General features: G+C 40.9%; 1 protein-coding gene across 1 annotated transcript in view; it reads right to left on the bottom strand.

Annotated features, from left to right (window-relative positions):
- The window catches only part of LY86 (lymphocyte antigen 86), a 228,132-nt gene that overhangs the window by 130,545 nt on the left and 75,262 nt on the right, over positions 1 to 22,325 (bottom strand). The gene's annotated exons all lie outside the window — the stretch shown is intronic.

Below are 22,325 nucleotides of genomic sequence, written 5' to 3'. Positions count from 1 at the left end.
TATAATCCCAGTGTAATTATGAGTGACATTTCAATGACTGAGTGACACTTTATCGCAAGCAAAATCGAGCAATGAAGACAAGGGAAACATATAAATACAAGAAATTACACCCATTATCTCTTGGCGTACACTATAAAATAGTATAACTTACAGACAGAAAGTAAAAGTACTGTAAAGAAGAGGGTGGACATGAACACGGTAACCCAGCCCTCACACACATTATCTCTTCTTATCCCAAAAACAAGCATTTGAAAAGGCACAAGAGTTGGCTAAATATTTCACGTGCAAAAGTTCTTTCTAGTAAATATCTTATGTTGTATGAAACATCTCGACACGCAACCAGAAATACACGTGCATGCAGCCGTATTCACAGACTATACCAAGAGGCACGTAAACAATTGGTTGATGGATTCATGGGTAAGTCTGGATGATGGCTATTTTGGTTGATTTATGCACACCAATGGGAAAATGTGTGTGAATACACATGAGTGAATGGAAAGAACGGGTGCTTCCTGTGAGCATCGAGAAACTATATATTAGTATTAGCAACTTAACTAGCCTAGGAGATACAACTTGTAACTCAGGCACTTACTTGCGGCAATTGGCGGTCCGTGACTGCACCTCCCTCAGCAAAGCCGCATTATTCTGGCTCAGCTGCATGTGTTATGGGCTGCTGAGGAACACTCCATTGGTCTCCAATATCATCCACAGATTCACTCCATCGGCGCCGGTGTGGTCTGATCCAGTCACAGGATAATATACCCCAGTCACGCGAGCAGCTGCGCTGCCATTACCATTTAGTTTGGTACTAATGTTGCTCTGGATTGCTTGATCAGCATTCCGTGTTATAATGAAACGTGGCATTTTTTATTTTTGGGTTGCCCCATTTGGTTTACTGTGACCTCTCCTTGTCACTTTTTCCCTTCTCTTCGATCCATTAGGCACACAGGGGGGACTGGGCCGGAGATGAGTGAGTCCTCGGCTCAGGACTCTGAGGCCCTGTGGCCTCTTCTCAAGGGGGCACAAGAGGTGGGAGGCTTAAGCCCCAGTCAGTGCGTGAGAGACAGAGGTATATGTAAGGGCAGGCCAGAGAGGCACGTGACCGCCAGCCACCCCCTCAGCAATCATTTTGATTTGGAATGCCGCTGCCCGCTTTAGTCCACCAGGCTGACTGCCTCTGCTGTGAGCCCTGTCTGTCTTGGCAGCTGCTGCATGAACCTTATTGGTAGTCAGTGAGTGTGATAGATCATAAAACTCTGACGACATCCACTGAACCTGACTCTTCTTGGGGCTCAGCAATATTGAATTAATTACCGCGGGCAGCGGCCATCATAAGGTCCACAGAGCGGGCAGCCGGTAGAGGCCGCTGCAAGCACTAAGCAGCACAGATGAACGCTGAGAGTCATTTGCCGCTCGCAAACCGGTGAGCCCCTGCGCCTTCTTCACAAACTTCCCATGGCGCTCTGGCAGCAGGACATGACGCCCTCACCCCCGTGGCTACACTGGCCAATTGGATCACAACCAGGCTGGGCCCGGCCTTGAAGTCAGGTTGTCTGACTCATAGCCGCGCCGCGAAATCAAACCTGCTGATACATTGTAGCACTGTGAGCCTGCCAGCAGCACCCCAAGCCTGCAGTAACAGCGCACCACGCCGCAGCTACAGAATTCGAGCTGCCAAATGTCACACACTCTAGTTCCTTCCACAGGCTTCACAGTGGCAGTTGCCATATGCAGATATGCGTGACAATGCATTTCAGTGCGGTGATGCGGAGCACCACACTGAAATGCGTTAGTCTAACGCCTGATGCGTGGCACTTGGCAGGACTGAATACTTAAACAAAAACCCACAATCTGCCCCGCACCGCACTTTACTAACTAAAGAGCACAGAAAGTTTAAAAATACAGTGTGTACTTTCAGAAAGTACACGCTGTGTTTTAAAACCTTAGCCTCAGGAGTAGGAAAATGGCTTTAGTAGCGGCACGTTTTTGCCACAAGCATGGTAAGGCGCTGGTTGCCAGGGCTGCACTGAACACCTTAATCAGACTATCGCCATACTGTAGGTTCTACTTGATACAGGTCTGCTGGGGCTAAATCAGACTCTGAATTTGTATTCAGCTTTTGAGTCTCATTAGCTAGTTCTACCTCCAGCAGTAGGATGATCAAATTGATGCTCCTGCCGTCTTCCTATTTTGCTTAAGAGCTTTTGGTGGAGGGGTTTTGTTCCCCTTTGCTCACTGCGTGTAGTGGTTTCAAAGTGTTGGCTAATTCGTATGCACCTATATTTCACCCCTGGAGATTCCATATCCTCTCAAGCAATGGGATATGAGTTCCCAGAATCTCTTTGGATTTCTACCTCTATCTGCCTGCATGAGTTCATCCCACATTCTCAAATGAGTTTGATGTCTTTGCCACTGTTAGCTTTTCATATTTTGTTCTGAGCTTTTTGCACTAATATGGTTGGTGAGATTTCAGGATGAGGTCTAGTGCATGCAAGCATTTAATTATTATGGTAGCCCAAAACATTATTTTCCCTTTCCGAGAATATTTTAATACCCATCTTTAAAGCACACCGGCTTTGTTAGACGGTAAAACATCAATGCTAGAGGGAGGGCATGTTTTTTTGGTACACTGTTATGCTGGGCTTATCTTTTTCCCACAAAACTGTTTGTCCACAGGCAGTCTAGTCCCAAAACTCTGTTGCTGGCCTTGGAAATGCAGCAACAATCTCTAGCACAAAGTAGCGAGGCAGGTGAGAAGAGAAGCTAACAGGTGGACTAGTGTGAGTTCCAATTAAAAAGCTCCTACAGAATTCGTTTGTTTGTGAAAACCCCCATAATTGTCCCTTTGAACAAGAAGGGCAGCCGAGGCAACCCTGTCAATTACTAACAAAAGAGTAGAGCAAGTTTAAAAACCCAGCGTGTACTTTCTGAAAGCACACGCTGTGTTTTTAAACTTACTGTGCGCTTTAGTTTGTAAAGCGCGGCTGCGGAGGTTTGTGGGCTTTTGTTTAAGTATTCATGTTAATCGACAATGCAATTAACATGAATACTTAAAGAAAAGCACACATCTGCCCCGCACCCCACTATACTAACAAGAGTACAGCAAGTTTAAAAACACAGCTTGTACTCACAATTTATTCTGAAAACACATGCCCTGTTTTTAAACTTGCTGTACTCTTTTCTTAGAAAAGCGAGCATAGCTGCCGAGGTTTCAGATTGCTTATGTGTGACATTTTCATAATTTCAATGTACTTATGATGACTAGCATTCAAAGGCTAAGAGTGACACGTTTTTGTGAACAAAATCAAAGCAATGAAGATGCGGTAAATACATAAAAATCAGAAATATTACTGGCTAAACAGCATTGGGCAGTGTTTGCTTCACACTATCTGATGCACTGAAGGGAGTAATTGACTTCTCCCCATTCGAGATTCACCTCTGCAATCTTTCTGTACGAGTAATCGAATGTTCTTGCAATATAGCAGTCTCTGCCTTTTTGACTAAGGTATTAGTTCAGGTTCATCTATCGTTTTTCAGTATTTTGGCCTTATTTATATAAAAGGCACTTCACTTCCATCTGGAGAAGATAGGCAGCATGAATTTGTATCTGAATTAAATGAAAAAGATGAAATAGTAAAGGTCTGCGGTCTGCCAATACCGCGCTACTTGGGCGAAGGCATGCATTTTTTGAACTATTTTGTATGGCAAAATAAGATGAAAGCATCTATTTTAGTATTTGAGGAACTCCCTTGAATAGGCCGCCCTACTGTGCCTTGGTCTATGTTTTGTTTAAATGTATCTGCAAGTAATGCACCATCTTTTCACTTTTTTAAGTAAACGTTTGAAGTGACATTTGGCGCTGCACACACGCGCGGTCTGGTTCCTGGCGCACATAGCCATGGTTGCAGCGCACAGAGACCCTCCACTGCCGCACACAGAGGAAAAAAATTAGAGGGAACATTGGTAACAGGTATCTTTTTTTTATTGTTATGTTGTTTATGGCCCTGTAATCTATCCACATTCTCAGGTCATCCTCTTTCTTTGCCACGAAAAAGAGGGAAGAAGAAACGGGTGACTTGGAATGGCATATAAACCCATTTCTCAGGTATTCATCAAGGTATGTGTGTAAATGGTTGTTCTCTTTTTCAGTGATGGAGTATACACGCTACACAGTAGCCTAGAACCGAGGACCAAATCTATCCGGCAATCAAAACTGCGATGGGGAGGTAATGTGTTGGCCCCTCGTTTATCAAACACCTTTGCTAAATCGGCATATATTTCAGGTACTACCCCCGTGTGATGGCACCCGTGATTGCCAATGGGAAAGCATGGACTTGTACCGACCGATCATGTAACGTGTCTTTCTGCAGATAGCAGGAAGATTTACAGTAAGCTGAGTCTAGTGTTATGACTATGGACAGCCAATCAATGTGAGGATTATGTGTTATCAGCCAAGGAAGACCCAAGATAAGTCTAAATTGAGGCGCTTCAAAAAAGGTCGAAGGTAATGGTTGCAACATGATCATTTTTACAGGTTATTCTTATGGCTTTGGTTTGGTAACAAATTAGACTCGAGGTTAGATCAGTACCAATCACTGCCTTCACAGTTTTGGGTCTCTTCTTGGTTATGGTGGTTATACCCTCCATGTATTGAGTATCAGTAAAATTCCCTGTGGCTCCAGAATTAATAAGAGCAGTAACCCGCCATGATCGGCCTGACAGCAATTGTAAGGTCGCCGCTATACCCACGTGATGGTTGATATCACAGGAGCTATGGTTGAGGTCTTCTTAAATGATTAACCCAGTAGACTGACCCCGTCTTCCACCAAGTCACTTCGTTTCCCGCCAAGTTCCCTTGAATTACTGGAAGAGCGTATGGTTTATTCTGTCTTGGTTTGGCTGGTTTAAACCGGATATTCCTTAACGAAATGATGTTCTTGCCACAGTATAGGCATTGGTTTTGTTTTTGCATTCTCTTCCCTTGAGAAGGGACCATGGATTCCACTTATTTGCATTGGTTCAGAGGTGTCGGGTATCTTACATATCTCAGTTTTAGGTTTTTCTCGGAATGCAAGGAACTTAGAATCACTACCCTTGGTTCTCTCTGCCTTATGTTGCAGTATCATATAGTTTAGTTTGACTACTAGATCGATGAATGATCCTATCTCATCCGGGGTGTGTGACATTTGGGAGATAAGATCCTTGATATCATCACGTAGACCCCGGTAAAACACTGAGACCTTCTTTGACTCAGGCCATTTAGCTTCAATCACTAGTCTGTTAAAGGTGGTGATGCAATGCAACAAGTCAGAACTACCCTGTCTGAGATTGAGGAGCTCATTGTCAGCAGCTTGTACAAATGTGTGACGAGCAAACATTCTTTACAAGGTTTCTTTGAATATTGTAACGTTATATAGCATAGGGTCGTCGTTTTCTACCAAAGGTATGGACCACTGGGCAGCGTCTCCACCCAAATAGGAAAAGATGAAAGCGACTTTGGAAGCATCATCCGGGAAGGCCAAGGCACGCTCCATAAAGTGCAGATGGAATTAATTGAGAAAGACGCTATATTTGCTGCTGTCGCCATAAAAGCATTCTGGGGCAGCTAACAGCACAGAATGAGGGGCGATCACCTGTATTTGTGGAGCAGAACCACCAGGATTGAATAAAGGAGGTCTTAATACCTCCTTTTTTTGGATCTAACGTGAGGAACCTGACCTCAAGCCCCAGTAGGACTGGCGGATAGCTGGCTTTGTAAAGCTGTTATATCTTGACGTAAACTCTGGTTTTCTGCCTGATTACATGTTAACATAGCTGCTATGTCCTGCAGGGTTATATCGGGGTTGCTCATATCGCCCAGCCACGACACTTGTCTTTTGCTTCGAAATCTGTCAGAGCTCTACGAGCCTTACCTTATGCTCGCCGAGCGGTGCTGCAGAGACTATATGAACAACCTCCACCGTCCCTTACCTCCCTCTAGTGATAACAACTATACCAACCAAAGGGAAGGTTGGGGCCAGGAGACGGAATCCTAGATGGTATAGTGTGTGTTCTTCTGTATGCAGACCTTCAAACAAGAAAGACAGAAGTCAGAATCTACCTTGCCTGGTGACAAGAGAACGTATCCCTTCCCTGCCCCGGGTAATGGATATATACCTGGCTATAAACAATCTGTCATTATGTAGAGTATGGAACCCAAAAGAATGGTTTGTGTAGGAAAAAACTAGGGACACATCTAGAAACAGCAACCTATTGGGATAAATCACAACATCTGATTATCCATTCCCCTAGGTCAAATACATACACCCATCCACACAAGAAATAAAGAAACACAGTTTGAACATGTGTAATCACCTGGGAAAATGGTTCATGGCAACAACCAGGATATCCTCAGGAATCTCAGTTAACACTTCACTGAAATGAGGACGTCCGGGTAAGTGCTCATGTGCAAGGAACAAGATACAAAACTGCAAGCACTCCTGCACGTGTGGGGTTAACAGTTTGGAAACTGCCACAGGTATTGCTACCAAAAGAAAAGATAAGTGCTCATGCGCAAATAGAAAAATAAATGAGTTAGATAACTGCCACAGGTAATGTTTTTCCCAAGAAAAAATATGCGCTACTGTGCTTGTGGACAATGGCAGTTTAGGAACTGCCCCACCTGTTGTACTCAAGAAAGGTATAAGTGTTCCTGCGCTTATGGTGGTTAATAGTTTGAAAACTGCCATAGGTATTGCTCCCAAAAGTAAAGATAAGTGCTCCTGCGCATGTAGAAAATGGCAGTCTTAGGGGCTGCTCCACGTAATGTTTTTCCCAAGAAAAAATATGCGCTCCTGCACGTGCAGAAAATGGCGGTTTAGGAACTGCCTCACGTGTTGTACTCAAGAAAAGTATAAGCACTCCTGCGCTATTCAATGATAGTCCCACATAGTACCACTGGTCAGTACTTACTTGTGAGGGCAAAGGCAGTCCAGGCAAACCACAGTGAACTGCCACGGTCCACTGCAATCCAGAGATTCAGAGCGGAATGCTCTGCAGAGGCACTGGTCTCTTCCGGACTTGTGCGCTGAGCCTCAATTCGAAGCAGCGCCGGGTTGAACACCCCAGGCTTAAATGTGCTCTCACCCGGAAGTTCAACCCGCGCTGAAGCTTCGTAAGGTGATTCCGGCTGGAGGTCTCTAGAACGCTGACCTCCATTCGTATAACGCTACAGAGCTCCGCAGCGCGCGCATAAGGAGGCGGGCTCAATCATGCACCTCTTCCACACCGCATGTCGGGCCCCCAGGTGAGCCCCCGGACCCAGAACCATGACAGGAAGAAACTGATGAGGTATATAGTTACTCTGGCATCACACAATTTGTAGTTCAGCCCCCTATTTTGTTTAATATTTTTATCAGTGAATGTTGTTAGCATTTGATTTTTATTACCACTGATCCACCATGACTGTGTCCTGCAAGTATTCAGCTTCGATTCTAAACCAATGTTCCACTCTTGTTAGATCATACTGCTATGGGCCTAAAGAAAACACTTAATGCTGTGGCTAAATTTGCTAAAATGAACCATGTGGAACTCAGCTACGATAAAAGCCAAGTAATAACATTTGACTAGTCAAATTAAAATGATTGCTGGTCTATTGTCAGCCATCAAATTTAAACATTTGGGCATTCTTCGTCATCAACAAAAAATACCACCTTTTTTATCTAAGAAACCTGCTGTGCAAGTCCTCTTAAATGGCACTTAAGGTTTAATGCTAAATGTGTGGGTATTTCTCTAAGCCTGTAGGTAAACGCATATTGGCTAAAAATCAAACCGGTTGCAAACTTATGGGTGTTGTGTGGTTCTCAGCCTCTCCCAAGGTGACTGAATGATTTCAAGGTTTGACATTGGGCTGCCTACCTGCTGACTCCTTATGAGCTTATAAGATTACAACTGGTATCCATTTGGGGGAGAATGATACAACTTAATTCTTCCCAAATTCTCAAACCACAGAAAATCAGATAACATTTGCTGTTTCTAAAAATATATTTTCTAGCCTGAACGAAAGTCTACACTTATTTGGAGTAGGGGAGTCATGTTTTGACCCAACAATCACGAGATCTACATATAAGCTGATTCTTGAGGAACAGGTCATGTCATGGTCCTTGTAGACAGGTCTGAATTACGAATAGAAAAATCTATGATATGACTTATTTCACATTCTTTTTAACAGGGAAATTCAGCTGTCATGTTTGACTATACATAATTATTTGTTTTGATTGAACACCCTTGGCCTGGACACGAAAGTAAATTCTGAGAATGCATGATTGGGTTTGAAGAGTGAAACAATAACAATTTAGGAATAAATGTTGGGCAACTGGAAAATCAAAAAATCGTCATAAATGCAAGCCATGATGGTAATTTCAGAGAAACTAACAAAGCACTTTGCTTTGAGAGTGAGAAATGAAAAAGAGGTAGTGCTAGTGGTATAAGTGTGAACAAAATGAGTTGACTCCATATGTGAATAAAAGACAACTATGAAACTTATGAAAGCAATTATGGAAGAAAAGTTTAGATTGAAAAATACCACAAGAGACTTTTCTCTGAATTTTCTAAATGAAACGAGAAATGTATTGTGAGACCAAGCTTTTCAGAAAATTGTATATTCCAAGAAGAGCTGCAAAGATTGTTACTGATTCCAAGATATATATTCAAGAAGGAGTAAATCATCTGGTATCCAAACCTTTGTACACAAAGTGTAAGTGTTATTTAAAATGCCAACAGTTTAAAGGAGATTAGAATACAGCACAACCACTTCTGGTCTCCAGACTAGAATACGGCTCAGCGACCCTGTCAGGTCTACCCAAAGCGAGAACAGCTCCACTCAAATCGACTCTTCATGCTACAGCAAGACTGATAACAGGAACTAGACGCTTTGACCACATCACCCCCTTCCTTAGGTACCTAGACTGGCTGCCCAATGAGGCAAGAACTCAACTGAAAATTGCCTGCCTCAAACACAAAGCACTACATTTTAAAGAACCAAGTTACGTGGCAGAAAAGATTCGTATCTCCGGTGGCAGCCGCCACATAAGAAGTGCTAACTCTCTAAGGCTTGAACCTCCTAGATTCTGCAAACAAAAGACCTACACACAATCCTTCTCCGGGGCAGCGACAAGGATCCGGAACTCCTTACCACCCAAGCTGGGCTCAAACCCATCATCCCACTTTTTCAAAAGAGGGGTGAAAAAATCCTAATGATTAGATTCCTTGCATTGACTTTCGGAGAGCCCCTTCCCAGGGCTCAAGGGTCGTCAAAATGGCAGCATTCTCTAGATTGGTCAGAATCACATTGTTGCAGGAGAACCCTTGAAAACCTTGATCCCTTGGGTCTGAATAATTTCTGAGCAGCAGCAAAATAACTACCATGAAGATGCTAGAGCAATGCAGACTAAGGCAATATTAATGGACTGACAAGTGTTTTATATGATATCTGTTGCAACAGCTTACTGTGGCCCTGTACATTTTTTTTTTATTCATACCCAGAGTAGACTATTTTACAATAATAAAAACAACATAATAATCATTTCATTGAGATAATTGGTAAAAATGCATAAAACCAATAAATGTCACATATTCATCACCAAAACTGTTAATTGTACTTAAAATAGGAATAAATAGCAGTTGATCTGGAAATACAGTACATAGATATAGATAACTTATTTAAATATAGCCCCAAGTTCTTCCATAAGACAATTTAAAACAATCACAGATTTTACAATAAAACACTTTTTGAAATATTTTATGTGTTTCAACCTATTCCGGTCCCCTAGCTTCTCTACTCCATTCAGCGATATATGCCCATATTTTTAGCCCCCGGGTTCTGGCTTGCCTACCCCTGCATGCATATAGGGAGGCCTCTTGTTTCCAAAAATCAAGCAACCTGGCCAGCCACATCGGAAAGGTCGGGGGTTCTGTATCTTTCCACCGAGTCGCTAACATTATTCTAAAGATAGCTGTACCTAAAAAGAGACAATATTCCTGTTCCCTATTGAGACCCAAAGAGCATTCATATCCCAAGATCACTAAAGTGGGGGCAGTTCGAAATTAAGACCAAATAGTTTCTGCCAGAATCTAAGCAGCCCTAATTGTAGGGGGGTCAATTTCGCACACTTATAGAACATATGTGTCAATGCGGCTGGTCCCATCCCACATCTGGGGCATTTGTCATTGACCCTTTTCCCCCAAGTAAATAATTTAGCAGGTGTGAAATACAGGTTAAAAATAGATTTATATAGTTGTGCTTTTAAGTTTGATGATAAAAATATTTTGGCAGATAAGTCTAAGCTCTTATTGATATCCACATCAGGGTTATCCAATTTCATAGTCCAGGACGTCTCATTCTTCTCTAAATCGTCTGGCAGTGCTATGAATAATAAAGTATATATATTTCTGATTCTACATGACTTTTTGTTGATAAGATCCATGAGGGCTATATCATCAGTTCTAATAATTGGTCTATATGCCATAAGGATACTCCTGATCTGCATAAACTTAAAAAAAGTTATTGGGAGCTATTCCATAATCATGTTGGAGCTTAGAGAATCGGGCAAGTTGTCCCCCCCCATAAAACTCTCCAATTGTATTCACCCCCCTGCTCTCCCAATCTTTCCCCATAACATCATAGACTAGTGTCGGAAAGAGCGATACATGCCACAGGGGAGTATATTTAGTAACCTTAGGGATTCCCATAAATTTTGATACTTGTTTCCATATCCTCCATGCACTCTGTATAGTCTTAAAACGAACTTTTTTATAGTAACTTTGTTCTAGTTGTTTTAATAGTAGTCCAGAGGCCTCTTTCCCTAAAGCAAGTTCAAATATTGTGGGTATTCTTGCTATCTTCTCCTCATCGCTGCTTCCATCTATTACTAATAAAAACATCATGTGTTGTAATAAAGCGGCCCAATAGTATAATGTGATATTTGGAATTGCAAGTCCTCCTCTATCCTGTGGTAGTGTTATATACTTCAAGGCCCTCCACACCTTCCCATATTGCCAGATAACATTTGAAAAAATAGAGTCAATGGTCTTCAATAAATGGTCCTCTAAGGCAAGCGGAATAGACCTAAACAAATACAGAATCTTGGGCAGATGTAGGCCATTCACTCTTTTGAAATCAATGGCTATAGATTTAATCAGTGGGTCAAAGTTAATTCTGATTATATCATCAACCTTTGCTGTAATTCGCACCCCAAGATAAACTGCTGATTCCGCTTACCTTGGATCATTAAAATCCATGTTATCTGTACAGATAACAATTGTTTTTCCTCTATTTAGAACATATCCTAAAAGGAAGTGAAACTTTCAGCTATATGATCAATTTCCCTAAGGGCCTCTTTTGGATCTGGTGTAAGGATTGCCACATCATCGGCATACGCCAAGACTTTGGTCTCACACCCCCTAGTAACTATAGGTTTAATCTTACATGACTGTAATAGCTTCTCAATTAAAGGATTAATGTACAAAGCAAATAGTATAGGTGAACAGGGGCAGCCTTGCCTGGTTCCCCTGGATATTAAAATATCTCCAGACTCTCTCCCCATCACTTGTATCCGTGCTCTTGGATCACGATACATTGCTTTTAATGCCCTGATAATTCCTTGTCCAAACCCTTTTAATTCCAATATCCTCCACAGAAATTCCCATGTTACTCGATCTAATGCCTTCTCGGCATCTAGGAGGATCATGGCCATCTGGCCCCCCGACATCACATCAAATAATGATATTGTTCTACGAATGTGATCTGTTGTTTCCTTTCCGGGTATAAATCCGTGTTGCCAGGGGAAAACCAGCTGGCCAATGATCCTCCCTCGCCGAGTAGCTAAGATTTTGGAATAGATTTTGGTATCTGTGTTGATCAAAGAAATTGGCCTGTATGACCCTGGGTTATCAGGTGGTTTCCCTTTTTTTGGAAAGATTATGATGTTTGTTTCTTTCCATGAATCCAGAGTATTACCATTACATTGAATACCTCTAAAACGATCTAGCGGGAGAGGCAATATTGTTGCATCCAGGATTTTATATAGTTCAAGAGGTATTGCATCAGAACCTGTGGCCTTACCTGAGGCCATATTTTGCAAAGCTAATTGAATCTCCTCCAGTGTAATATCCATCTCGAAATCTTCTTTATGAGGCCTATCTAAAACTTCTCCCAGCTCACCGTTGGTCACCAATTGACTAACATCCTCCAGTGTCAAAGCTGTATTCTTAGCCCTTTCCTCTGAATACAACACCTGATAATATTCCTGAAACATCCTAACTATATCGTCTGGATCCGTGTATGCTTGTCCATTCACCTTGAGATCCGATATTTGACTCTGCGCTATCCTTTGTCTAGTACGGAGAGCTAATCTCTTTCCCACTAGTTCCCCACTTTCGTATAAGATGGTCCGTTGGGATTAATACTCCTCTGCCGATCTCTGAGCAAGCCAACTATTAATTTCTGCCTTAAGAGCCATGATTTGCTCCTGATTTTGTGCTACATCTTGTCCCTGTCTAATCAATAGGACATGCTCCTCTTCCGCCTTTTTGAGTTAATACATTAATTCTTGATTTTCCTTCGCGCACTGGTTTCTAACCCTGGCTGTATAACTCATAGTTTCTCCTCTCAGACCCGCGTTAAAAGAATCCCAGACGATTGTTCTAGAGGCACTATACCTATTGATATCAAAGTATTAACATGCCCAATTTCTTATATGTTTGATATATCTAGTATTGACTAAAAGCTCCTTATCAAATGATCACTTGCCCCTTACTTTTCAAAAGCCTGGAATTTCTACCCCTAAAATTAGCGGGTTATGGTCAGAAATAACCTTAGGTAGAGTTTTAATACTACCCTGACTAAGTAAGTCTGTTGTTCCGAAAAAATAGTCATTTCTAACGTATTTTTTGTGTGGACACGAGTAATACGTATATCCTACATTATTTTGTGTTTTTTTGGCTATCCATAGATCGACCAAACCATGACTCCTATTAAGTGACATTAATGCCTTATATACTCGAGGTTTCGCCCCTGATATTTCCCTTGGTTCGTTTGACCTTGTTGCGGGTCCAGGGCAACATTAAAATCTCCGTATACAATTAATGGGCTAGACCAAGTCGCAAGTTCTAGCTCAAGATCCTCAAAGATCTGGGGGTCGTCGTAATTTGATCCATAAACAGAACAGATAGTAAGCCCCAACCCTAGCTCAGCAATTGCCCACCTTCCTAGGGTATCGACTACTTTTCGTTTAGTTTGCCCTAAAGATGTTTTAGCCAAAATGGCAACTCTACGGATATTTGGGGTTTAAGACTTGCATATCGAAAGGTTATATCCCTGAATTTTCAACCAATTTCTTTTTTCCCATGGGACATGGGTCTCCTGCAAACAGACAATATCAAATGAATTTGTCCTCACAAATTCACCCAATTTTGCCCTCTTCACTGCAACATTTAGACCTGCCACATTCATGGAGCAAATATTTAACCTCCCCATCTATCTTTTTCTATAACAGTACATCGTATTCCTAACATTCTTGCTATTCTTCCCATTTTTTTCGAACACAAAATAATTCCTATTCTGCTTTTTTCGTTTTTCATTTAATTGTCTCCATGTTTTCTCTTCTCCTCTGAGTATGTATTTTCTATATTTTTCCCCCCTCAGCCACCTGCCTCCCACCCCTTCCCACCCCAACACCCTCCCCGAGAGGCACTCAGACAAGTGTCTGTGCATGATGAATGCGTCACATAGAATTGAGAGCCCTTAATTACACAATCCTCTAACCCAATTCATGCAGTGATGATTTTATTCTTCCTTTTTTTTTTGCCCTCTTTAAAAACCAATTTCCTCCCTGTGTTTATATTGCAGTACCCTTAATCACACCACCCTTTCTTCCCTCTCTTTTTTTTTTACCCGATAAGACTATCCAAATATTCCTTGGCTTTCACCTCGGACATGAAAAAGCGTGTTTGACCACCCCAGACAAATTTTAGCCGAGCAGGGTTGTTTAAGAAGGCCTGAGCATTTTTATCCTGAAAGTGTTTGATCACTTGTCTCAGCCTCCACCGTCTTTCGACGGTGGTGTGGCGGAAGTCTGGGCGGACAAAATAAGAGACTCCATTCCTGGATCTCTTTGCTTCCGGCCTTCCCTTTTCAAAGATAGCTTGACGTAATAAAAAGCTACCAAAAAATACCAAAATAGCCCGAGGTAAAGCCCCTGCCCTCACTGGTTGCTTTTGTATAAAAGGAACTCTATGGGCACGTTGAGCCTCCATTGACCAGTTCCAGTCCGTAAGCGCAGGCAGTTTCTCTTTGAGCAGCTCTATAACATATGTACGGACGTCACCCCCCTCCGCCCCCTCGGGAACCCTCAAAACCCGTAAGTTATTGCACCGCTGACGATTCTCATGTTCTTCCAGTTTCCACTGAATGTCAGCTATTTGTGCTTCATGAGAATTAGCTAATTCCTGAGTGTTTGCAAGATCTAATTATGTTGTCACAATCCTTGCCTCCAGATCAGTCATTCGTTCCCCAAAAGCGCTGCAAGTTTTAGTCAGTTTTCGCACCACCCCTTGTACTTTCCTCATAGCCGCCTGTGCTTTGCGCCCATCTTGGCGCGTCTCCTCGCGGTGGATAGATACTGCCTAAAAAATAGCCTCGATTGTTGACGAGTTAGATTCACATACTTTTTCTGATGCATGTCCATTAACCGAGGCATTAATAAGCTGGGTCGAGGGGGTATAATCCCAGGTAGGGTCTCTTTCTCGTGACTTTTTCTTTCTTTTCCTCAGAATTGTCTTTGATTTCCACCCATCTGTCAGTTCTAGATCGCTATTACTCAAGTCTGTAGTACTATGTAAGTTCCTCTGACCATTCCCCTCCATCTGAAACTGAAAAGAAATCAAGCTCTTTTTCGACTTCCTTTTCCTTTTCTTTTTCACTCATATTTTCAGCCAGCATTAGACTTGGTTTATCACATTGATGAAAGTTATCAGTATTGACTTCTGTGGGGGTGGATTCTACCCCTGGTATCACTGGTACACCAATGTCAGATTCAGCCCCTCCCCCGTCAAGTCTCAATGAGGGTAGGGGTATAGAATTAGACTCAGGCATACCCTGTCTCGACACATTTCCCAGTACCTGAACTGCTGCCATCAAGCCTCCTTCATCTCTTGTTTCCACAGACGCTGGGATTACTTTTCACCCAGGACATTTCAGTAGATCTACCACTGAGGGGCCAGCTGGCTGCGTCTTCATTATGGCCCCGCCTCTCCCCTTCTTCTCCTGAATCGTCTCCGCTTTCTCTCCACGGAGTCCTCGCCCTGGCGTCCGATCCGGAGAAACACCCTCTTCCACCAAGTCCGCGTCCGCTCCTATCTCCGCGGTTCCAGCAGGATTCTTCGATACAAGGCGTGCCTTCGCTCTGACCACAGCTGCCGACTTTGGACCCATCGTTGCGGTCTCCTCCAACCCCGAGGTAACTGCCGCTGATGCAGCTAATGTCGATCGCAGGCTCACTCGACCGCCGCTACAGCCGACAGGTACTGTCACAGCAGCACTTTTAAGGTATTTAAAATACCTGAGTACCGCTAGCTCAATAAGTGCTCCGACCAGCTGTACATAGCGTCCTTGTAAATTTGAGGTGGGCTGTAGTGTCTCTGTTTGTGTCCCCGAAGTCATTGCTGTCCGTTATTACTGGCTGTTACTGGCTGTTCTCCTCGTTCACAGCATGGTTTGAAAAAGCCAGGCTCTCTGCTCCTGTGCGCCGCTACGGTCTTTGTCGACCGCCATCTTGCCTCTCACTCAAAACCTGTGGCCCTGTACTTTTGATGTACCTTACTATACCTATCACTTTGTTCATTCAACCCTATGTACAGTGCTCTGATACCCTTGGGGCATGTACGCGCTTAATAAAACAATCTAAATAAATAAAAAGAAAGAAAGAAAGTATTAACATGTTAGAACACATTTGAAGTCAGATTAAAAATAAAAGATATAAATTGTCCCTCAGATGACGGATTTCCTTAGGGAATGATTGAATGTGTAGGATACTTGTATATGTTTAGACAACTTTTTTAAAACAATGTTAGTGGTGTATAATCAATATGCAATAATGTGGCAGAAATGGTGTATATTTGAATTGGAACACGTGTAATGATAACAATTACGTCAATGTTAGAAACATCATTTATGATGTTTCTAACATTGACGTAATTGTTATCATTTGATGAGAGTGATATAGTAAAGGTAAGCTGTATAAAAATAAAAACCTTGTGAAATTACATCAGTTACATATTTATATAACATACATTTCCACCAAATATGAAGAATAAAAGGTGCAGCATTAATAGATTACCATTAGGATGATGATTATTTCTCAGTTGCAGAACAAGCAGAATCTTCATGCAAATAAGATTCGGTGATATACCTACATTTGATGTTGTAGGAAGATGGTTGTCTATCCCTAAGGATAGAATGGAATGCCATTTTTGTGGAAACACATTAGAATCAGCAGCCAAGATTATATTTCAGCGAAAGGCTTAAAGGTCTGGCCTGTCAAGTACCAGAAGTGCTGTCATATCAATTTTGAAAGGTATGATGAACAGCATGTATTTAATTTTGTAGTTGCTATCTGGTTTAAATAATTGTATAGTTAAACAACATGGTGTCTTAGTAGAATATTTAAGGTTTATTTTAAACAATCATAAACAATTTGTTAAGCTTAGGAAAGATTAGGTGGGTTTTCCCAAAAATACGTGACTAGTGGCAATAAGTATTTCACTGTAAGCTGTATGGGACCCAATATACAAGGTATTTCTGCGTCCCTGATATTTGGGTACACAAATACAAGAAGCTGCATTAGCAAAAGTTCTTACTTATGGCTCAATTGTAATAGATGCAGTACTCCAGTGCTGGCATTTCTTTATCTTGAAAGTACAATACCAATACCATGGTACTGGTACTTCCAGCATACACGAATACTGTGGCATTACTAGCATTGCTCTCAGAAATGAAGAAGAAGATCTGAAATCTGTGCTTTGTACCAATTTCCACAGGTATTTTCCCATTGCTGGGCTTTTTTTTGTGTACACATTTAGCCAAGAGTGGTGGTTTTTCATGTCAATTACAATTCCATTACCAGTGAATCAGGAATTTGACAGCCTGAAAGAGGGACTTAGTAGTGTGGAAGTAAATAGGGAGCAACTCTGCTCACAAGATTCCCTGTTAGGCTCAATTGCTGGGTATTTAGTGTCCAATGGTGTTATTGTAAAACACGATAGAGTAAAAAAGTTTGTTTCGGGCCACTGATGAGAGTAAAAAAGTTTGTTTTGGGCCACTGATGCAGCGCAGTGTTACGCTTTTAGAGGGAAAACGCGAACCATGTTTTTTTTTTTTTTTTTTAAATAAGCCAGTATAGATGTCTGAATGCACCGTTGGTATAAAGCGAAAGTACTGTGGTCTTAAGATACCATCTAAAGTGATGTTTTGGATTTACAGTGAACCCCTGACGAAGGGCTTGAAAAAAAGCCTGAAATGTATTGGGTAAATTGGATCTATAACTGTTGATGACAGATGTAAGAATCGTGTTACAGAAAAAGGCCTGGAATCCATATCTGCAGCATTGGAAACAGGGATTACATGTTGTAGCTCATGTGACATGATGAAAAGGAATTAGCAATGAAATAATGGATTACATGGAATAAAATTTATAAAAACTGGATGAACTGTATCTTCGTCATGAAGCCATGAGCAAGCTGTGCGTTCGGCGTGTGAGTGAATGCTGCTCCAGTTCAAAGTTATGTTATTGTAAGAAGGCAGTCAGGTTAAGTGGAAGATTTAGGATGCAAAATGGAGCAATTTTGAATACATGGAAATAGAGTGACTGACAACTATCAGCCTCTGTTGAGTTATATTGTGATGGAGCACTGATTACTAGGCGGTGTACACGGGCAAACAGCTAAATGCATCAGCCCAGGTATGTCACAATCTTAGGCAGTGAGCTGAGATTGATAAATAGGGTAGAACACTAAGGTGGGAGGCAGCGCTTCAGTTGTGTGCTGATACAACACAATTTGACCCTAAGGAAATTAATTTCCTCATCTAAATGCCAGCATCACATAGCCACGTGAAGATAATTGAGATTTAGGAAGTGCTTAATTTGAGTGTCATTTGGGTGCATCTGATTGAGCTTGTCCTGGATAATCAGGTTTTCCTTCACTGGTGGTATTAAGGAGCAGGATTTATATAGCATTGGAGCCGAAAAGGGCAGCATAATAGAAACATGGATCACATTGACTTAGTATCTGATGAGATGAACTAGTGACAATGAGATGGAGCTGCTGATAGAAGCTGAAAGTGTTAATGTGCTTTATATGGCAGAATGTTTTATGTGATCCCACCTGCTCCAGTGAAACATAAAAAAATGTAGCACCCAATGAGAACTATTGATGTAATTTATTCTTCCCCTACCTCCCTAAGGTTGTTATGGTGCCTGGTATGCCTGGGCAGTAAAGTAAGTGCATAGTGAAGGCTTACACTGACCCAGTTGTGCACGGCTGCACAGAAGTGCTATCAGCATCCCCCATCATTCTGGGACAAGAATGATGGTGGTAGGGTGAAGCTGGGAGTTACTTTGACACAGTTCTACATTTCCAAGTAACAGCCCTGTTTAGTATAAGTCTGGCTCAATCCTAACTAAGCAAAATGAATACACATAGCTCTAGAGAACAACAAAAACGCAATTGCTCAGTCCAGAAACAGCTATGATACGCACAAGAAAAAATAGATGAACAGTTGTAAAGTGCATCTGGAAGCTGACATCCACTAGTGAGACTTTAGTAGAAAGTGTATATTCAGTTTGAGCTAATGCACTGTTAATGAGAATGAGCCAGGATCATACTCTCAATCAATTCACTGAGAAGTAGAAAGACAGCTTCAGTCTCCTCCAAGCCATGTTTTTCAGATTCCACTGGTAAGTCTAAAGCTAAATGAGTTCCACTCTTAGGGATCACCCAAAAATGTATTTCTTAATCTGTGACATTTGTATGAGAACTTTATAAGATTGATTCAGTGAGATTTTGAAAATCATAGATACACGACACATTTATACATAGAGAAAAGAAAAGGTTGGAATTTTACATTACACTCAAAAGATATGGATGCATGAAACAGAGACTACTCAAGTAGAACCATCATAAAAGTGTGCATTGAAAAATTATAAGAAGAAAACATATGTCGAATAATAATAATACATACAAGTGTAGTTGTACTAATAAAACATGCTTATTAATGGAAGTTTGCGTTAAAATGGAGTGGCTCATTAAAATGGTGCCGATTGCTAATACGCATCCTTTAGAAAATAAATTAATGCTAAAATGTGTTAAAAAATAAATATAAACTTGATATTTTACAAACTGATATTAGAGATGTTATAGAATATGACAATATTTAAACAAGATTAGAATTTTATATTGAGAAAAACGTGCATTTAGGAGATAATGTGAAAAAAATTGTGTAAGTTAGGATATTTCAACATTAGACATTTCATATGATAATACTCATAAAAGATTATACATTTTTGTGTGAATTAATTTAAATTTATTACAATTAGATAAAGTTAAAGCTTATTTCATGTAACCATGCGATGCTAACTTAAAGGCCTTTCTTTCTTCTTTCAAGATGCTTTTTCACTGGTATTGACCTTTACCCTGATTTGATACGATGGATCAGTCTTTACAGGTGTAATATAACCTATTTGTTCTGTACACTACTGCCCCTTGACATATTTTCATTATTCTTCAAATTTTCACAGTGAAATGTTCCTGTGGGAATAGAATTTTAACTCTGACCGTAAACTACAACTATGTATTTCTTTTTAGCAACGTTAGGGCTACGTGGATTTGCAAGGTTTCGTTTCTCATGACCGGCATTGGAAACCAGCTCGTTGTTTCAATTATTTTAGATGAGATGATGAGACCATAGTCATGTGATGGTCTTTCGATGGTGTTGTGATGCTACACCACTAGAAATTTACCAAAGAACCTATAAAAGAAGAAACCCAAAAGGAGGGAGAACACAGACGTCTTTCACTTTTATGCAACGCATACCATTTTTGCCTTTTATGCAAACGCAGACCTTTTTTACCCTCAACTTCTGTTGCTTTACAGACTTTTCTTTATTAGATGTTTTTTGGAACATGCTATATTGCATTATGGACTCAGATAGATTTGGATCCTATTTGATTTTTATTAACTTTGGACTGCCTAGTCTATGCTACAGTTGGTGGCATGTAGACCGAACTTTATGTTGAAACTTCCTTAAATCTTTATGCTAATGGACTCTCCCTTAATGGACTCTAATTGAATCCTTTCATCCTCTTAGAATTGATCTGTTAATCTACGAGCTAATCCTTCTACCTATTTTGGTGGTTGGATCCTATAATTCTATGGCTATTTTTTATTCAAAAGCCTGCTTAAATGCTTGACATTGTTATTAAAGCTGTCATATTTCTAACTGAGCTGATGAAGCAATCCTAATTATGATGAATTTAGCATCCCTAATACAATAATCCATATTTTAAACCTGTTTGAGTCTATTATTGAGTTTTGTTGATTTGACAATTGATTGTTATCGATGATTTTAATGTATTGCAGAAAGAATCAGCAAGCCCCGACAGAACATCAGGTGTTGCTTCTCTTATTCTGTGTAGCGACTGCAGATTTATTAGTTTGCATAATTCTTCCTCATCTTAACTTCTTTGGGAGGTTGAGACTTCCAGTTGCTATTCTTTATATCTACAGTATGGTTTTAAGAGTGGTGTATCTAAATTTGATTTCTAACCTGTCAGTTGACTGTCAATGAATGGTCCTCATTGGATGGCTTAATTTCCCCCCCATCTATCGGTGAAGAAAGATTCATCAGAGGATCATGGCCTCTGTGATAAATGAAATTGAATTGATTATCTAATCATAGAGGACCCAGTACGGTTGGAGGATTAAATGAGTGTAGCGTAAGTAGACCTCAAAAAATATTTATAAGTAAGCTTCACTGGATCAAATTGAATGGATCATAAGCTGACCAAAAATATAGAAGTTGCACGCCCCGGATTTCCCCCCAAAATTGTGCACTGCAAGTGACAGGGTAAATGCTTATTCATTGCGTCTTAGTGCTTATGGATTGTTTCAGGGGCATAGCAACAGTTTCTGGGCTGCTTTGAGTATGTGATACCACATGCATCTGCACATGTATTAGTGCATAATATGGTAGTCCCGAAAGCCAGATGAGAGAGCTCTAGTATATTGCATTTGCACATAAGAAGGGTAACGTTGTATAAAACTGATTGCCTTGGGTGTGGCTAAGTGTTGTGAAATAAACCTTGCCAATTGGATAACCTTTGTCACTCTGATAGTACTGTACGTGCAGGGGGGTTTGATAAGGGGTTGAGAATGGAAAAAAAGGGCAGGCTAGTGAGCGTTCTGTAGGGAGCAATATTCGAGGTAATCAGCTTGACAGGTTTGAGGAGAGATACTACACATAAGGGTTTTAACTGAGCTCCTACATTATGCCTAGGATCCACAGATGTAAAAAGGTTTTAGTGAGAATAATCTTGACTCGCTTTCAGTAGATTTTCCTTGGAAGCAAAGCAGCCCTCTGAGGAAACTGCATGTGGTCTTCATGAATCAACAAAACAAACAATAGTAACCTCAAGAAATATACTTGGGAGACTTAAGCACTATGCGAAACTGCTAAATAAACGTAAATATTTACACCACAATCAAAGAAAGAATAACATTTCAATTATAAAAATGTTGTAAAAGTTGAAGAAAATAATAAAGGAGGCTTAAAACTATGGAAAACGTCTCAGTTGAAAATCATTGGGAAAACCAGTCAATTTAAAATCAACGGTAAAATGAAAATACTGATAGTAGGAATGGTTGTGTACTATATACGTACTCCCTAAATTGCAAGAATCATTTACAGTCAACTGTGTCAAAACTAAGGGTGGGCAAACTTTTTACTTGTCCACCAAGGTTTTGCATTCAGGAGGTTGGACACAAGGGCTCTGTCTTGCAGTCAAGAGCTCAACCCCGTCATGCATGCATCACAAGAGGTCGTACACCCAACTGCAGGCCTGATAACTTAAACCTTTTTTTTAATTCACTAATATCTTGAAAGTCTTTATTTCAAATTTGAAAATGTGTATTTATTCAGTATTCTATACTGTATGTGTTTTTGAACCTCTAAGACTAGCCTGTGCCTTTCTTTAACCACTCTCACTGTCCCTATCCTGCTAACTTGCACTTCAAGA

Source organism: Triturus cristatus, chromosome 5_2, assembly GCF_964204655.1.
Source record: "Triturus cristatus chromosome 5_2, aTriCri1.1, whole genome shotgun sequence".
NCBI lineage: Eukaryota > Metazoa > Chordata > Amphibia > Caudata > Salamandridae > Triturus > Triturus cristatus.
This window is presented reverse-complemented; position numbering and strand designations above follow the sequence as displayed.